Consider the following 16,623-nt stretch of genomic DNA (forward strand, 5'->3'; position numbering starts at 1 on the left):
ATTCGGCACATTGAAAGGGACCATGATCCTTTGGCCTTGTCCTTGGATGGTAGCCTAATGCGTCCCTGGGTCACTGAAGCTACACTCATTAGCCTTTGGAGTTCACTGATAATAAAGTAAGCTATAGTCCTAGTAACTACCGAAGAGTGCGAGACATGTAAAGTAAATGGTTGTCATTATAGGGACTACTACTGTAACTCCTCGTCTTAGTCACTGGTTTAGCAGGGACCCCGCACAATGTTCAGGAACGGGGTGGGGTAGCGTGCCCTCACCCTGACAGCCAGCTGCAGTCAGCGCCAGCCCACCCAGAACGTGACCCGACTATGGACATTAATGTATGACATACCCATTGCTTCAGTGTGTGTAAAGTCAACCACTTCTAAACAATGTTATCCAAAATTGTATAAGGTCAGCACAGAGGTTTGCAGGAGAGTAGTGTTAATTTCCCATGTCACAGGTTTCCTTCTTTATTGTATGATATTGTGATAAAGCATCATTCACTGTCAAAAGCTGCCTCAGGTACCCTTATTGGCAATACAGCAATAGTTAGCCTTTTCTGAAAAGAAAGTGCACATGCTAGCAGCCTGGAGCAGGCCGTTCTGCTCTTGTACATCATAGTTCCATTATCCTACCCCTCTGTTTCCCATACCCCATCTCTACCGTCCACTCCCCCCAAATCAATGTTTTTTAAATAAATCTATTATTTTTCCAATAAAACCACATGGGAAAGAAGACAAAAACAAAGGTTGCAAAGCTTGGGTACAGTCTATCAATAGGTAACAGACAATACGTAAAATACATAGGTTTCTCGGGTTAGTCGGGAGAGGACAGTGCCGGGTTATAGTTCTTTCAGTGCTTGGTGGAACACCATCCACCCACCAGGACATTCCATTGTTAATGTTCACACAGTTCTTATCTATTTTCCCCCGACCTTCTGGAACTTCTCAGGACAACCTCTTGCATTATAAATCCGCCCCTGCAGGGATGCACATCTGTCCACCTCATTGGCCCAGCGGCTGAGGCTCAATCTGTCCGCATAACCCCCTGTTGCGGCTGTGAGTCTCTTCCCCAATCCCAGTGCCACCGCCAGGAATGTCTTCTCGTGTTTAGTGAAGTCCACTTCCCCCCAGATTCCCACAGGTACTAATTTCAGGTCTTGTGCGACTGAGGACCGCAACACCCCAGAGATATTATGGATGCATCTACGCCAAAAGTCCTAAATTGCATCACAGCTCCACACCATGTGGAATAAGGTACCTTCCACACTCCCACATCTCAGGCAGTCTCCGTAGTCCACTACCCCCCACCGTGCCATCACTGCGTGGGAGTAGCATGCCTGATGCAGTATTTTGTACTGAATTAAACAAAGCCTGGCGTCTATTCCTATGTCTTGTGGAAAATGAGTGCCTTATCTACTCCTCCGACTCCAGTGGGGCCATCTCCCTCTCCCATCTTTCTCTGAGTCGAGACAGCTCCTGGGACAGTTTGGAGGTAACTTTAGTTGGAATTCGGGCTGAGAGAATATTGGCCTCTAGAGAGGGAGCATTTCGGGAACTCTTAACGTGGGGAACTGAGCGATGATAGCGTGTGTAGTTGGAGAGGTCTGTAGTAGTCTTTGGTTGGCAACTTAAACTTCTGCCGAGCTCCAAATGCCAGAAGGCGCCCATCCTGTACCACATCCGCATGGGTGCGAATCCCATGTCCATCCCAGCTAGCAAAGTGACCCCTTTTCAGGACTTCGGGGATGTGCCTATTGTTTCAGAGGTGTTGGTCTCCCACCCCAGCCGATGTAGTGATGAGCCTCTGCCCAGGTTTGACGGATGTGTTGCGTCATTCTTGACATTTCCGCAGTCCCCCCATCTTCTCTATATAGTACTTGCAGGGGTGCATTTGATCCCATTTTCCTAGTCTCTCCCCCTGTGTGTGGGAGCACAGGGTCACAGTGAAGCCATTCATTCACCACTCCCAATGGTGTTGCCCAGTAGTAGGTGCTGAGACAAGGCAAAACAATTCCCCCTCCCAGACTGAGCGTTGCAGGTTTTTGAGGGCTATGCTGGGTTGTTTACCCCCCATAGAAGCCCCCGAAGGATGGTATCCGTTGATGTGAAGATAGTTTTGGGGATAGGAAGTTGGGCATTCTGGAGGACATATACAAATCTCGGGAGCATCAACATTTTAAAGAGGGCCGACTTGCTCATAAATGTTAGTGGGAAGGATTGTCAGTGGGTCACATCATCCACAAATTCTATCACCTGCTGCAGGTTGAGATGTAGGAAGTCATCCAGGTTTGGGCTTATTCGAATGCCTAGATATTCGAAGCCTGAAACCTAGATCGAGTTTGGGCACTGCCTAGGGATTGCGTCGACACCCCCACCACCCGAAGAGGAAAGAGGACTGTTTTCTGTTTATTCAGCCTAAGTCCCCCAAACTTCTGGTATTCGGAAAGGATGCAAGTCACCACCAGGCAGGAGGTTACAGGGTTGCTTATATAGAGAAGAAGATAATCTGCATAGAGTGAGACCCGGTCTTCACCCCTCCCCACGGCCATGCGAATCCCGTCCATTCTCCTGTTGTCCTTAGTTTTATCGCTAGCGGCTCTATGTCAAGTGTAAATAGCAGGGGGAGAAGGGGCAACCCTGTCTGGTCCCCCGCCCCAGTGTGAAAGCCACCCTGTTAACCTGCACCACCGCTACCAGAGAGTCGTACAGTAATGTGACCCAAGACATGAAGCCGTTCCCGAATCCGATATGGCCCATTATGTCCCATAAGGCATCTCATCCCACTGAATGCCTTCTCGAAGTCCACGGCCAAGAGTGCTAGTGGGTCTCAGATCGCTGAGGCCTGGTCAATGGCAAGCTGTACCCTGCGCAAGTTCATCCAGGTGGATCTGGAGGGCATAAATCTGCATTGGTCTGGGTGTAAGAGGGAGTCTATAACCCGTAGTAGTCTATTGGCTAAAACCTGTGCCAGAACCTTGGTCTCCGCGTTGATTACCAATATTGGCCTGTAGGAGGCACAGAGCTCTGGTGGTTTCCCAGGTTTGGGGATCACCACAATACATGCCTTACTAAGGTCTGGGGGGAGTTGCCCCTTCTTTTTGCTTTGTACGAACATGCAGTGCATGTGACCTATGCCCAGTTCGCCCAGTCGTTTCCAAGTTTCCACTGGAAAGTTGTTGGGACCGGGGGTCTTTGCAGATTGTAGCTGGAACATTGCAGCCACCACCTCCAGCCCTGTGATCTCGGCTTTGAGTTCCTGCGTCTGCTGTTCCGAGAGGCGGGGGATCGTAATTGAGTCGAGGAAGTGTGAGCCCCCTGTCTCCGTTGCTATCGCCTGGGGGGAGTAGAGGTCTTTGTAGAAGGTAGTGAATGCTCCCTCGATCTCAGTGTCCTCAGTTAATAACTCTCCCCTGTGCCCCTTGCTCCTGTCCCGCCTTTCCAGCCAAGCCAAGGTTTTTCCGACGTTGTCACCAGTTTCATGTATTTGGCTACGTACTGCCCAGTAGGCTGTCCTTGCGTTGTCTAGTGCCACATTCCTTTGAACCTCTTGCGTAGAGACTGGGGCCATTTGTGAAGCTCAGGACCCTATTTGAGGAACTGTTCCTATTTCCTTGATGCCAGTTCCTCTGCCTCTTCTATTTGTCAGCCATGTTGTCGGCGGTGAGCCGATACCAGAGAGAGAGGCTCCCCCCGAAGCACCGCCTTATAGTCCTCCCATAGCGTGATTGGGCTGTCAACTGAGCCCTCATTTAGGGTAAAATATTCCATTGTCTTTTTGGATAGACCCTCCATTACCTCAGGAATGCCCAGGAAAATTGCGTTAAGACGTCAGGTGGTGGTAAGTCTTGTTTGTCCATTTTTTAACACCAAAAGTAGGGGGGAGTGGTCCGAGATGCCCCTGGTCAGAAATGTTGCAGACAGCAGCCCGTGTAATATGCACTGTGGGACAAAGAAGTAATCTATCCTAGATAGAGATTTGTGTTGCGTTGGAGAAGAACGAGAACCAATATTCTGCCTAGTGTACTGCCCTCCATGGGTCCACCAGCCCCAGTGCCGTCACGAAGTAGTGCAGCTTGGTCAGAAGGTCAGGGTTCCCATTACCCTCATAAAATCTGTCTCTACCCACCTCCATAACCTCATTAAAGTTCCCTCCCAGCACCCAGAGATCTGCTTGCTCTGGGAGTATTGCTGCTTGAAGATCGTTCAGGAGCTCCAGCGTGATCAATGGGTGTCATATACTGTCACAATGCCCCAGCTGCTCCCCCACATTTCCCCCAGTTACCACTACGAATCATCCTCTTGGATCCACCCGGACCTCCCAGAGTTGAAACGGTAACCTCTTGTGTATTAGAACCATCGTCCCCCTTACCCATCTCGAGAATCCCGCATGATAAGCCAGTGCATAGTTGTACCTCTTGAAAAACCTGTATTCTGTATCAACCAAGTGTGTCTCTGATAGGAGGGCAATGTCCGGTGAATGTGTTGACGAACTGGAGTACCAGTCTCTGTTTAATACTGGAGTCCATGTCAACAGGGATACTTGCCCATCATGTGCCATTGGGACCCCGGACATGTGTCTCGGAAGCCTGGGACTGACCCCTCATTCCTTGTTTTATCTTCCCCGGGAGTGTCCTGTGTGCCATATGGTTCAGTGTCCATCTCTCTGATCCCTGGGTTTTTGGGCCGGTCCACCCACCCACTGCCAACCGGCACAATGCCTGCCCATACCTCTCACCCCACCTCCCCATTAAGCTATGTGACCAACCAAACAGAACTGTGAGAAAAAGTACCCCGAACACTCCACCCTGCATCTCCCCCAACCAATAGTGCCAGTCGATTGAATCCAGCTTCTAAGACCAAACCAGTGAGCTTTGGCACTGATCCATATTCCCCAGCCCCACACTTCCCCCAACATCAAGTGTGAGTTTCCCCCTACCCTGTAACCCTCACCCCCACAAATAGAAGTACCTGTCGCCCGAACCTGTACGAACGGAACCTTTTAAGAACATGTTTGGGGTTGCCTATGAGAGCCATCTCAGCTCTTCGTTGCCCCCCGCCAGGGGCTTCTAGATGAAGAATTCAGAAGGGTGACAGTCTTGGATCCCAGAAGGCCTGTCTGGTGACTTCCCCAACTTCACAGCAGAATGTCCATGTAACCCCTCTATCCAGTCAACCTGCTTTCCCACTCCCTGGGGACCCACCAGCTTCCTCGTCGATGCATGGTTTCAGCGTGTTAGGCGGGATCGGGGACGTGTCCGTGGTGTCACCCTGGGCTGGGCGATCTTTAGGTGTTCCAAGGCGCGGGCCAGAGAGAATGTGTGTCTCCAGCCAATCTCAGACTTCCTTAGGGCTGTGAAATACGTGTGCTGTGGTATTGTAGTAGACTTTGAGCGTGGCCGGTGTTAGGCAGAAACCTGTGCAGTTCCCTCTGGGACCACTGCAAAAGATTTAGGACTACAGGTGTTTGGCAGTAAACCCACTTGGTAGCAGTCTGTACCACACAGATTCACTTGGTAGCTGTGGCTGAGCAGTCAGACTTCCCTCAAGAAGAGTTAGGCAGTATACAGAGTATTCACAATAGGTCAAAAGAACACAATAGATCAAGTAAACACTGACCAGAGCTTGGTGTAAAAGAGATATATTTATTTAAAACCACATCTAGAAAAACACACAGGCACTAATAGTATGCAATCCAAAAACACGGTCACTAAAAGATGTACACTCCCTTAAAAGAATATTAGACAAGTCTTAAGTAAATCCCCACTTATTTTCAGACAGCGGTGAGCGCTTAACGTAGATGACACTCTAATAATTCGTTTTAAAGAGGGAGAGAAAAGCAGAGAATAAATTGAAACAGATCAACACTTTTTCACGAACACAACAAGAGAGGAAGGCAAAGTAACACCGTGAGTTTAGAGTCAGTAGGCCGGATCCGCTTTACGAGGATCAAAACTAAATGTGTCCAAGGTCACACGGTTGCAGTGCACAAAAGTCTTGTAACGGTTCAAAAAGGAGTTGGGTCAAAGAAAGGGACCAGTTAGAGGGTCAAGGCGGCCAGCCCACTCCAGAAGGTTAAGGGATTATTATTACCTTGTAGCAATCTTTAGAAAGGGAGGCCTGGCGGACACGGTACCTTAAAGTGGTGACAATACTCCAGCGGGGCAGTTGTTCCTGGCAGCGGATGCAAATCAGTGCTTCGTCCGGGGGAAGAGAAGATCTCGTCGGGGAGGAAGACAGGAGTCCGTTGCACTGCCAGGGAAGAAACCAGCCGCGGAGTTTCTCAGGTAAAAGGAGCGGTCCGTTGATTCGCGGTCCAGTGGTAAGTGGCTATCCGGTTGCCGGGGTGCTTGGCATGGGCCATTCGACCACAAGCCGGTCAGGGGTGCGAAGAGAAGGTGGTAAACTGGTTGTGCCCACCAGTCAGGGGAAGAAGCCTCTCCAGCCGGGAGATCTTCTCTGTCGTCGGGAAGTGGTGAGTCGGCTTCGCAGGGCTCCACCGGTGGTGTCGTCGTGGTAGGTCGGCTCAGCTTCTCCCTCGTCGGATTCTCAGGTCCTGTGGCGACTTCTGAAGTTCCAGTCCCCAAAGCCCTGCTTTTATGCAGCATACCCCCATTCACTCAGCCTAGCTATCAATCAAACATGCTAAGTGGTGAGCCGGCCGGCTCACCACTTGGGCCAATCACACAAGAGTGCGACTTGAGTTACCAAGGTAACTCAGTCTAGGGTGCCTAAACCCCCTCCCACGCCCCCTGTGGTACCCAGACAGAGTGGAGAAGCCCGCCAAAAAGTGGAACAAAGGGCTCGACTTGGGTTGGAGTCACAGAAGAGAACACAAACACCATTTTAGAATCGAGTCCTGGCAAAAAATACCAACCGGCGAATTAATATTAATTAAATAAACCGGCGGTATGTTCAAGGCTATGAGAATTAAATAATTATAGTTGGTAGCCTCGAACGATGGGAAAATCCCATAGGGATATATTCGCGGTCGAATATAAAAAGTAGTATCCACTGCCACCAGCCAAAACTCGATCAGGGGGGACGGAGACGTGCCCCCTCGACTAACAGACCCCGGGGCAATCGAATTGCCCCGATCAGTACGTCCACAATATGATGGTTTGTACTGGTTTCTGTTAATAATTTGGGACTAGTAAAGCCAATGGTGACTTTACATGCCCTGGGAGATAGTAGTCAGTCCCAGGGTATGGAGTCTATGGTGGGGTGTCACTATGACACCCCTGTGTTACTGCACGGAGGGTGCTGTGTAACACACATAGTAAAAACACATGAGACCCTATGGAGTAAAGGACCTCATAGCCCATAAAACACATTAACAGTCAAAGGAACACCATAAATCATGTCCAAGAGTGGGAGAAAAAGAGTCTCACTCTTGGCAGGAGAAAAAAAACTCCAGAAATCCAGCAAAGCTGCTGGGGGACTCACTAGGTTAGGAAATTCAGCCTAAAGAGAGAATTCTCCCTAACAGCCGGAAAGAAAAGTGCATATTTAATATGTAGGGACATTAGCTTCTTACCGAGTCGAAGGACTGCCGTGATCTTTGCACTTCTCTTGTTTAGTCCGGGAAGAGGCCAATTCGGTTGCCATTGTAGGTGATCAGGCCTGTTTGTCCTTGCCATGTGTAGGAGCATGTCTCGGTCTCTCTAGTTCAGGAGAGGTGCCATCACCGTGCACGGAGGGGCGCCAGGCACGGGCCGGCCTGTTGAGACTCTGTGCGCCCGTTCGATTGAAAAGAAGTTCGAGAGTTTTTTTAAGGTGCCATAAGGTTCGATAGCCAGCGCTCTTAAAAAGAGCTGCCCTTCTTTCTCCAGGAGTCAGAGATTGTTGCGGCTGGACCTGCCTTCATTGTCCTCTGCCTGGTTTTCTAGGGTGGTTAATTTCTGAGACATCAAGTTTAGCCGTTCCTCCATCTTCCGTAGCGCATCCTCGCTGTCCGATATGCGCTGTTCCATCTCTCCCACCCGCGACGTCAGATTGCATAATTCCTGCCGTAGGAAGGAGACTTCAGAGGCCAAGCCGTCAATTTTGGTCTCAACTGATTACCTAGAGTTGCCGATGGCAGCCATTGTGTCTGAGCGATATTGACTGACCCCGCTCCTGCGTCTTCCCCCTCTACCACCATTTCATCCCTTGCCGAGGGGGCTGTTGGGACTTGTCGGGACACTTGTCGTGTAGGGGTCTATTCTGTTCTGCGCGGTCCCTTTCCAGGGCATGTCTTTCATCATTGCCATGTGGGTTGCCGGACCCAAGAGAGTGCAGTCCCACAGGCTTCCTCTGTCCTCTGTGGATTGTTAACCCCAGCACCCGTGTCAGAGAGGGGATGGGGGAGGGAGGCGGGCAGGCGATTGAGGGTCTTCGGGTCCAGGGGTGAGATGTAGAGCTCCCCTTCTGAGCCTGAGGTCGTGTAAGGACCCTCATGATGGGAAGTTCTCTCCCAGGCTGGGCCATGGGGTTTTCAAGGAGAAGCTAGTTGGTGCTCTCCCTGGGCCCTGTCGATGTCTCTAGTTAATCAAGGCTGCACAACTGTTAACCACTGCATTTGTCCATTTGCCTTTCCTGCCAATTATTCCTTTGCGCATGCACCCCGCTGCGTTTGCTCCTTTCCACACAATCAGCATGACACAGTATTTCAAATGGCAAACCTGGCCGCAGTTTTATTTCCACGACAACAGATTTTTTTGTACACATTTGTGAACTTCAGTCTGTAAGTGTGGCGCTTGCTTGCCGGATTTCCCTTGCTTCCCCCTATACTTTGTATAGTAGGTCCCCAACTCCCCCGACCCATTGTACCTGAGCCTATCCTGCCCGTGCAGGTGTCCGTGGGTGGGGAGAGCGCCGTTTGTTTTGGGGGAAGCTGAGCCTTATTCGTTACCACCAGACGCCCCCGCCGTTTAGGCCCCCAAGAGGCACTGGTCTGGAAGAGCGAAGACCCATTCCGTTTCCTTCTGGCTCGTCCGGAGTCTATCATTTGTGCTTGGTTGCCCAAAGACCGCCAACACTGTCCCATATAGCCCTGACCGTCCTGCGACAGCGACGTCCAGGTGTCACCCTCCTTCCTTGCACTTTCGTGGGTGGGTGGGTGGAAAACGAAATCCTTCCGTGACGGCGAGTAGGCGGCAGGGTCCCACTGCAGGAGCGAGATGACTCTGCAGCCCGGCCTTGCTGCTTATAAGGCGCTCGCCCCGCCCATTCCTTTTGTTAGCCTTTCGTGGGCTTTTGGGCTGTTTTGGCGCCCTGACGCCGTTCCGCCCCTTGACCTCCTTTCCCCAGGGGGAGGGTCCTCCCAGGTTGCCGACGACATGACCCCGCCACGGTTACCATGCTGCCTCCTCCATTTTGCATTGGGGTCTTTCGTCGTCAGCGACATAACCACTGCATTTGTCCATTTGCCTTTCCTGCCAATTATTCCTTTGCACATGCACCCCGCAGCGTTTACTCCTTTCCACACAATCAATTGGCATGACACAGTATTGCAAATGGCAAACTTGGCCGCAGTTTTATTTACATGACAACAGAATTTTTTTGTTCACATTTGTGAACTTCAGCCTGTAAGTGTGGCGCTTGCTTGCCGGATTTCCCTTGCTTCCCCCTATACTTTGTATAGTAGGCCCCCAACTCCCCCGACCCATTGTACCTGAGCCTATCCTGCCCGTGCAGGTGTCCGTGGGTGGGGAGTGCGCCGTTTGTTTTGGGGGAAGCTGAGCCTTATTCGTTACCGCCAGACGCCCCCGCCGTTTAGGCCCCCAAGAGGCCATGGTCCGGAAGAGCGAAGACCCATTCCGTTTCCTTCTGGCTCATCCGGAGTCTATCATTTGTGCTTGGTTGCCCAAACACCGCCACACCACTAGGTGGGTTCTCGCCCACCGTGGCTCCCTCCTTCCTCTCTCCTTCTCATAACTCCAGCAGTTTGGTACAAATGTTCCAGAAAAAGAGCTCCATTCCTTTCGAGGACAGGTGCACCTCATCTTTTAGGAAGTACTCGGGCGTCTTCCCGTCATTCAAGCCATGCCTGACTTGATGGAAACCTCTGCCCCTGCAGAATTTTGCAATGGCCCCATTCAGCTTCCTCCTTGATTTCTCTACTGCTGAATGGCTCTCTGCCCCTCTCCATTGTGCCCGGGGAATAACTTCAGACCATATAATTTCCGTTTCGCCAAACTGTGCCGCGATTTCCTGCAGTGAGCTCGTAATGTCCTTCAACAGGACACCCCTCCCCAAGCTGGTCAGGTCGTTCCCTCCCAAGTGTATCACCAACACCTCTGGCTTCTGCTGCCTACTCAGCAATTTCCGCAATTGCCCCTTCAGCTGAGCCCATTTCATCCCTGGCACCCCGTGCCACTCCATCCTGAATTCGGCAGCCGTCAACGCCTCCTGCTATTAAGTCCAGCTCGACTTGGCCCTTGAGATGAACGAATGCCCCACTACCCACACTGTGCATTTCCTCCTTCCTTGTGCCGCTGGGAAATGAAAAATGGAGGGAACGGCATGGTTAACTTACATTTTCTCAGGCCTGATATAACGTTTGTAACATCCCGGAAGACCATCTCCCCAACTTTTTGATGTCTTCCGCCCCCAAACCCCCGACCGCTCCGGAGGTGGCGGCCCCTATACGGAATGAATGTGCCCCAAACCGGCCCCCTGACAACCCTATCCTTGCCAATCCTTGTGCCATCACTTTTTTAAACTGAAAGCGGCTTAGCGCTGACCCATCTCTGTGCAAGAGCCATGTCGCCTCTGCCCCAGATGGCCGCCGCTGCTGGATAAAGTTGGCTGCTGCTGCCACCGGGCATACCCTGCTTGTCTGGACGGCCTGCAGTGTCAATGCCGCCCCCTTTCCCTTTTGATCCGTTTTTGACCTCCTCAAATAAATGATGACTTGGGTGCTGTTCACCTGGACGTCCCTGAAGCGTAAAAACCCGCTCCCCTTGCCGTCCTTGTTCTCCGGCACCAGCTCGCTGACCCTGAGAGCCCCAAAAAATGCCACCGTAAAGGCGGCCGTGAACAGCACCCTTTTGGCCTCCTCGTTACATACTGTGCCCAGACATTTAATTAACCCGTGCAATTTTACAATATCAATCGGCCGCCTCTCATCTGGTTTTGTTATGGATTGTTTCGCCCAGCCTCTCATGGCTAGCATGATGTAGTGCTCCTTGGTGGGGTCCTTCCCCCCCCCCTTTCATTTTTGCGTAATGCGCTATGGCCACCAAGTGGTAGCCTACCCATGCTCGGGTCTTCCCCGTCTTCCAGCACCAGCCCACAAATTCCCGTACCGGGTTCTCACCCCGGTCGCCTGTTAGCACCTCTTCTTGGAATTGCGTGAAACGATCCCAACATGCCGTGTACCTTTTAGCTGTACCAGGCGCCAGTGCTGTCTCTACCAACGAAGTCAGATCCCCCCCCCAATCATCTCCCACCATTGTTCCTTGAATGGGGCTATTTCTTTCCTTGCTTCGGGGCAGCTTTCCCGGAACCGGTCCCACTGTAAACGAGACAGAGAATCAGCGGCCGTATTTTTCACCCCTGGAATGTGCCGTGCCCTGACCTCAATGTTCAGACTTAACAGACTTTTGGCGAGTTCCCCGAGTAGCCTTGGAACCGTCAGATTGCTGGATGACCCTGTGTTAATAATCTGGACCACCGCCAAATTATCTGACCATAATGCAACTTGTGTATTCTGCAGCTGCTCCCCCCCCCCATAACTTAAATGCGACTACTATGGGGAATAGTTCCAGTAGTGTAATGTCCTTAGTGACCCCTACCTTGTGCCATTCCAGTGGCCATGCCATGCCACACCACCTGTCCCCCAGGATCGCACCAAAACCCAGGGACCCAGAGGAATCGGTGAACAGTTTGAGCCTCTGGCTGCTAGACCAAGCCGCCCTCCAGATCGCCACCCCGTTGGATTCTGTTAGGAAGATATCCCACATCCCGAGATCCTCCTTTACCTCCGTTCCCAACCGGACGTGCTGAGAGGCATGTTGTAAGCTCACTGTCTTTAGTTCCACACTTCTGGCAAACACCCTACCCGCTGGTATTACTCTTCCTGCAAAATTGAGGTTACCTGCCAGTGACTGTAGCTCCCGCAAGGTTACCTTGTTTTTCCCCAATAGGTCACGTATCAAGCCCTGCAACTTTTGTACCTTGTCCTGCGGGAGCCTACATTCCCCTTTCACCGAATCAATCTCAATCCCCAGAAATGTCAATGTTGTAGCTGGACCCATGGTCTTCCCTGGTGCCAAAGGCACCCCCAACTGTTCCATCCGTCCCTGAAATTCCTCCATCAGGGCCCTGCACTCCTCTGTCCCCTTTCTCCCAATGAAGAGGAAATCATCTAGGTAGTGCAATATTCCCCCTTCCTTCTTCCCCAGCCTCACTGTAAATTCCAAGAAGGAGCTGAATGCCTCAAAATATGCGCATGAAATAGCGCAACCCATTGGCAAGCACCTGTCGTAGTAGTAGTTGTCACCTATTTTAAAACCCAGCAAGTGGTAACTGTCTCTGTGGATTGGTAACAGTCGGAAAGCTGACTGTCTGCTTTCCCTAACAGCCCCCCTTCCCCTGCTGCTTTCACCATTTGTACCGCATCCTCCAGGGAGGCGTACTGTACCCTGCACCGCTCTTCAGGAATGCCATCATTCACAGACTGTCCCTCGGGGAAGGATAGATGGTGGATCAGGCGGAATTGGCCCTCTTCCTTCTTTGGTACCAACCTCAGTGGGGACACCACCAGATTGCTCATGGGTGGTGCCGGAAATGGGCCTGCCACTCTCCCTAGTTGCACCTCCTTTCCCACCTTCCTTTCAACCACTTTGGGTTTCTCCAATGCTGACCGTAAATTGCCCGCCTCCTTCCCCCCTTGTTTACCCGCCCCCGGGATCTGAAAGCCCCACCTGAACCCTTGCCATAACAACTTCGCATCCGCCTTGTTGTGATAAATATTCAGAAAGGGAGTCATGGCCAGGAGGCTAACTGGTGTGGGTAATGTCCCTTTAATCACACGTTTGTCATTCACAATTTCCCCCACATTGCATTGTTTTACCGGCATCTCAATCAACATTTGTTTTTTCTTTAGGTTTACTACTGTCCCTGAGCTTGGCCTCGCCTGGGGTGGCTTTGCGGGGACCAGTGCTGCCACCCCTTTGATGCTTGTATCTGCATGTCTTCCCGTAGGCACAGTAGCCCTCTGCAAACCTGCAGCAGATCTCTTGCTCCCCCTGGTGGGCTGCTGCCCGATACACCCAGGAGGAGGTCCCGCGAAAGGACCCCCTCCCCCGCTGTGTACCCCCCCCTCTGCCTCTCCCCGCCTGGGACCTCTCCCCTTGCGGCTTGTCCTCCGGCTCCCTGCAGGGTACTACCTTGTCCATGTAACCCCCGACATCCATTTCGTCCCATGACATTGCTGGCCATATCTGCATTTTTAGTCTAAAACCACGGTCATACTCCAACCACCCCACGTCGCCATATTTCAGATACAAATCATGCACATATTGTTCATAAGCTATCATTGCTAGCGCATCCTGAGGATACCTTTCCAACATCACTGACATGTACATCCTGTAAGCCTTGAGCCAATTGTTAATGGAGTGCTCCACCTTGGTGCACTCTCTATCCCGCTTTTCTTTCTCCTTCTCGGACAGCTCTTTCAGCCCTTCCCCCATGGGTACAATCCCTAATAAGTCGAAGATGTCAATAAATTCCTTCCTCCACAACCTCTCCTTGACCGCCCATGGAATATGCCATACCAAGGAATTCACTGTTGCCCGCTTTGGTGCGAACCCTGGCATTGGTCTCCCATACTGGGTTGTCTGGCCCCACACTCCCCCTGCATCGCTGCTGGTCGGGCCTGTTGTTGGAAGCTGTGCTGTGCTCTGCATCCCTGGCATGACCGTCCCTGGCCCCAGCCCCCATTCCTTCGGGGCCGCCTGCGGCCCCATTGGGGCCCCCGCTATGGGTGGTTGGGCCATCCCTGTGTTAACCGGAGCCCTCAGCCCTTGACTCCACCACTCCTGTCCCCCTGGCATCCCCGCCGTGCCCGCCGTCTGCGCCTGCTGACCGCCCCCGGTAGGTGGACCCACGCTAGGCAGCCCGACAGATAGGAAACCCCCAGGTGGGATCCATCCCGCTCCTCTGTGGCAGCTGACTTACCCCCCTATCTGAGACCAGCCCTGACTCCTACCTCCGCACCATGACCCCTCTAGGCCCTGGGCTGTCCCGGGTTGAGTTGCTGCTCCCCCATTATTCATCATCCCTTCCAACATACTAGCATTAGCAATAACATTTGGCACTTGCCCATTTTTTCCCCATGCTTGCATGCATTCCATCACCATACCTTTCACCATCTCCAGGGATGTGGTTCCTCCCCCAGCGACCTCCACCGTTCTGGTCACAGGAGTGCTGGGTGGGCTCACTTGGTTCCCTGGAGCCTCAGCAGGTGTAGGAGCCGTTAAGGCCACATCCTCCTGCGCCCTCCCCTTCTGTCGCGGCCTCTTGGTGCTGTTGGCCTGTTCCTTGCTTGCCTTAGCCTTTGCCGTCATTGTCCTGTTCCTTTTTTTCACTTGGACCTCCGCCTCCTCGTCTTCTTCCATGCTGTGAATCTCCACCTCGACCCCTGTGGCCTCACTGGCACTGTCCTGAAACATCAGAGGTGAGCTCTCCACCCTTTGGCTGTGTCCGGGCCCTTCTTGGCTCGGTTGGGCTACCATCGTTGTCATCCAGTCCGGCCCGTGGGTTGCTGCTGCCACCCTGGCCATCTCTAAAAAGGCTGCCAGATCCATCAGTTGTGGATCTACTGTTGTGCCAGCTGCCTGCTTCCTGCCCCTCCTGGGAAGCCTTTTGCTGTTCCCATGCTTGACTTACTCCTCTCTCAACCCCTTGCAGCTCGTCTGCTTGCACCCGTCCTATTGAGTGTTTTTAGCGGCCCCTTCCTCCGGCTCGCCGTTCCCTGCAAGTGGGCGTTTCACCCCGGAGCTGCTGCCTAGAGGCCTGCTGTGCAGCGTGATCTTGCAGGGCACGCCTGCGTGGCCCGCCCTCCGGAAAGTCTGTGCGGTTGTCCGAGTCCCTTTCCGCTTCGGTCGGGGTTCCCGCTTGGTGCTGCGGCAACTGCAGCGTGTGCCGGCACCTGGCTCAGGGGCACCTGCCCGCGGGTGACCACTTGGGTACACCGGAGCCTTGGTATGGGGTTGCTGCCCCAGACGTAACCCCGGTACCTCCCTGCAGGCGCTCCTCGTATCCTGGGCTCCTGCACCGGATTCCCGTAGCGCTGAGCGGGGTCTTGCTCACGCTTGCCTCCTTGCTCCTGAGCTCCAGCCCCGCCTTCACCACCGCGCCGAGCCGGGTCTGTTCGCGCCGACCTCCTCAGTCCTGGACTCCAGCCCCGCCTTCCTGCAGCGCCGAGCGGGGTCTGCGCTGTCCTCCCTGGTCCTGGGCGCACCTTCCCCTGCTCAGCTGCAGCGTGTTCGCTTCTGGCAATCAGGACTGCTAGGCAAACGAACTCCGCGTCCCGACCACGACGACAAAACCAGCTGCTTCCAACGAGCTCCAATGAAAACCAAAATGAAATCCTTCCGTGACGGCGTGTCGGCAGCAGGGTCCCACTGCACTAGCGAGATGACTCTGCAGCCCGGCCTTGCTGCTTATAAGGCGCTCACCCCGCCCATTCCTTTTGTTAGCCCTTCGCGGGCTTTTGGGCTGTTTTGGCGCCCTGACACCGTTCCGCCCCTTGACCTCCTTTCCCCAGGGGGAGGGTCCTCCCAGGTTGCCAGCGTCATGACCCCGCCGCGGTTACCATGCTGCCTCCTCCATTTTGCATTGGGGTCTTTTGTCGTCAGCGACATTGTCATCCTTTCTCCCCCACTCTGCCAGTCCCTCCTCTCCGTGAGGACAGCTGTTCCGCTCCTCCATCGAGTGAGTCTTCACTTTGCCTCTGTGGTATGGTGGAGGTGTGGGGGGACCACAATCACACACCCCTGGTTAAGCACTGGAGCCCCCTCGCCTAAACGGGAATGTACTTGACTCGCCGGAGCCGGGTTGCCCTGCACTGCTATTGTCTCCAGTGTATATCCCCGTTGTCAGGTGGTGCCCTCCCTCTGCGGGTGCCCGCATTGGCTGCTTTTTACAGAGCTGCACTGGGGCCCAGGCTGGGTTCCGTTGTTCGTCGCCTCCTATCTTTCACTCTGCGGGTCTCCCCGCCTGCTGTCCAGACCGGGGTTCCCAGCAGCTTTGTTTGTCTGAGGTGGGGTGGGGGGGAGGGGGAAGAGTCGCTGCCTCACCGACTCTGTTGGTGGACATCCCTCTCTCCTGCTACGGGGCACTCCTCACGCATCACCGCTGGGCCGGGTTCCTCCAGCAGTGTGCCTTTTTAGTTTGTGTGCCCAGCAGCAGGGGGGGGGGGGTTCGGGCAGTGGTTCCCCTGCGTTGTTCCCAGGTGTCAGACCACCCGTCAGGCTGGGTCCTTCTTTATGCCTGGCTGCAGGCTCTGCTGGTTCCTGGCTGTCCAGTTGTGCAGCGCTGTTTGTCTGCTTCCTGCCTAGGGCCGAGCTGGCAAGTGGCCATGGGGTCCGCCTGTTCTCAGGCTTCGCTGCACCGATTTTCTCTGGGGTTCTTGGAA

At 53.3% G+C, this 16,623-nt stretch overlaps 1 protein-coding gene across 5 annotated transcripts in view; it reads right to left on the reverse strand.

Moving 5' to 3' along the window:
- The window catches only part of TTC13 (tetratricopeptide repeat domain 13), a 1,871,796-nt gene that overhangs the window by 625,834 nt on the left and 1,229,339 nt on the right, over positions 1–16,623 (reverse strand). The gene's annotated exons all lie outside the window — the stretch shown is intronic.

This window comes from Ambystoma mexicanum, chromosome 4p (genome assembly GCF_040938575.1).
Source record: "Ambystoma mexicanum isolate Mex_15411 chromosome 4p, UKY_AmexF1_1, whole genome shotgun sequence".
Classification (NCBI taxonomy): Eukaryota; Metazoa; Chordata; class Amphibia; order Caudata; family Ambystomatidae; genus Ambystoma; species Ambystoma mexicanum.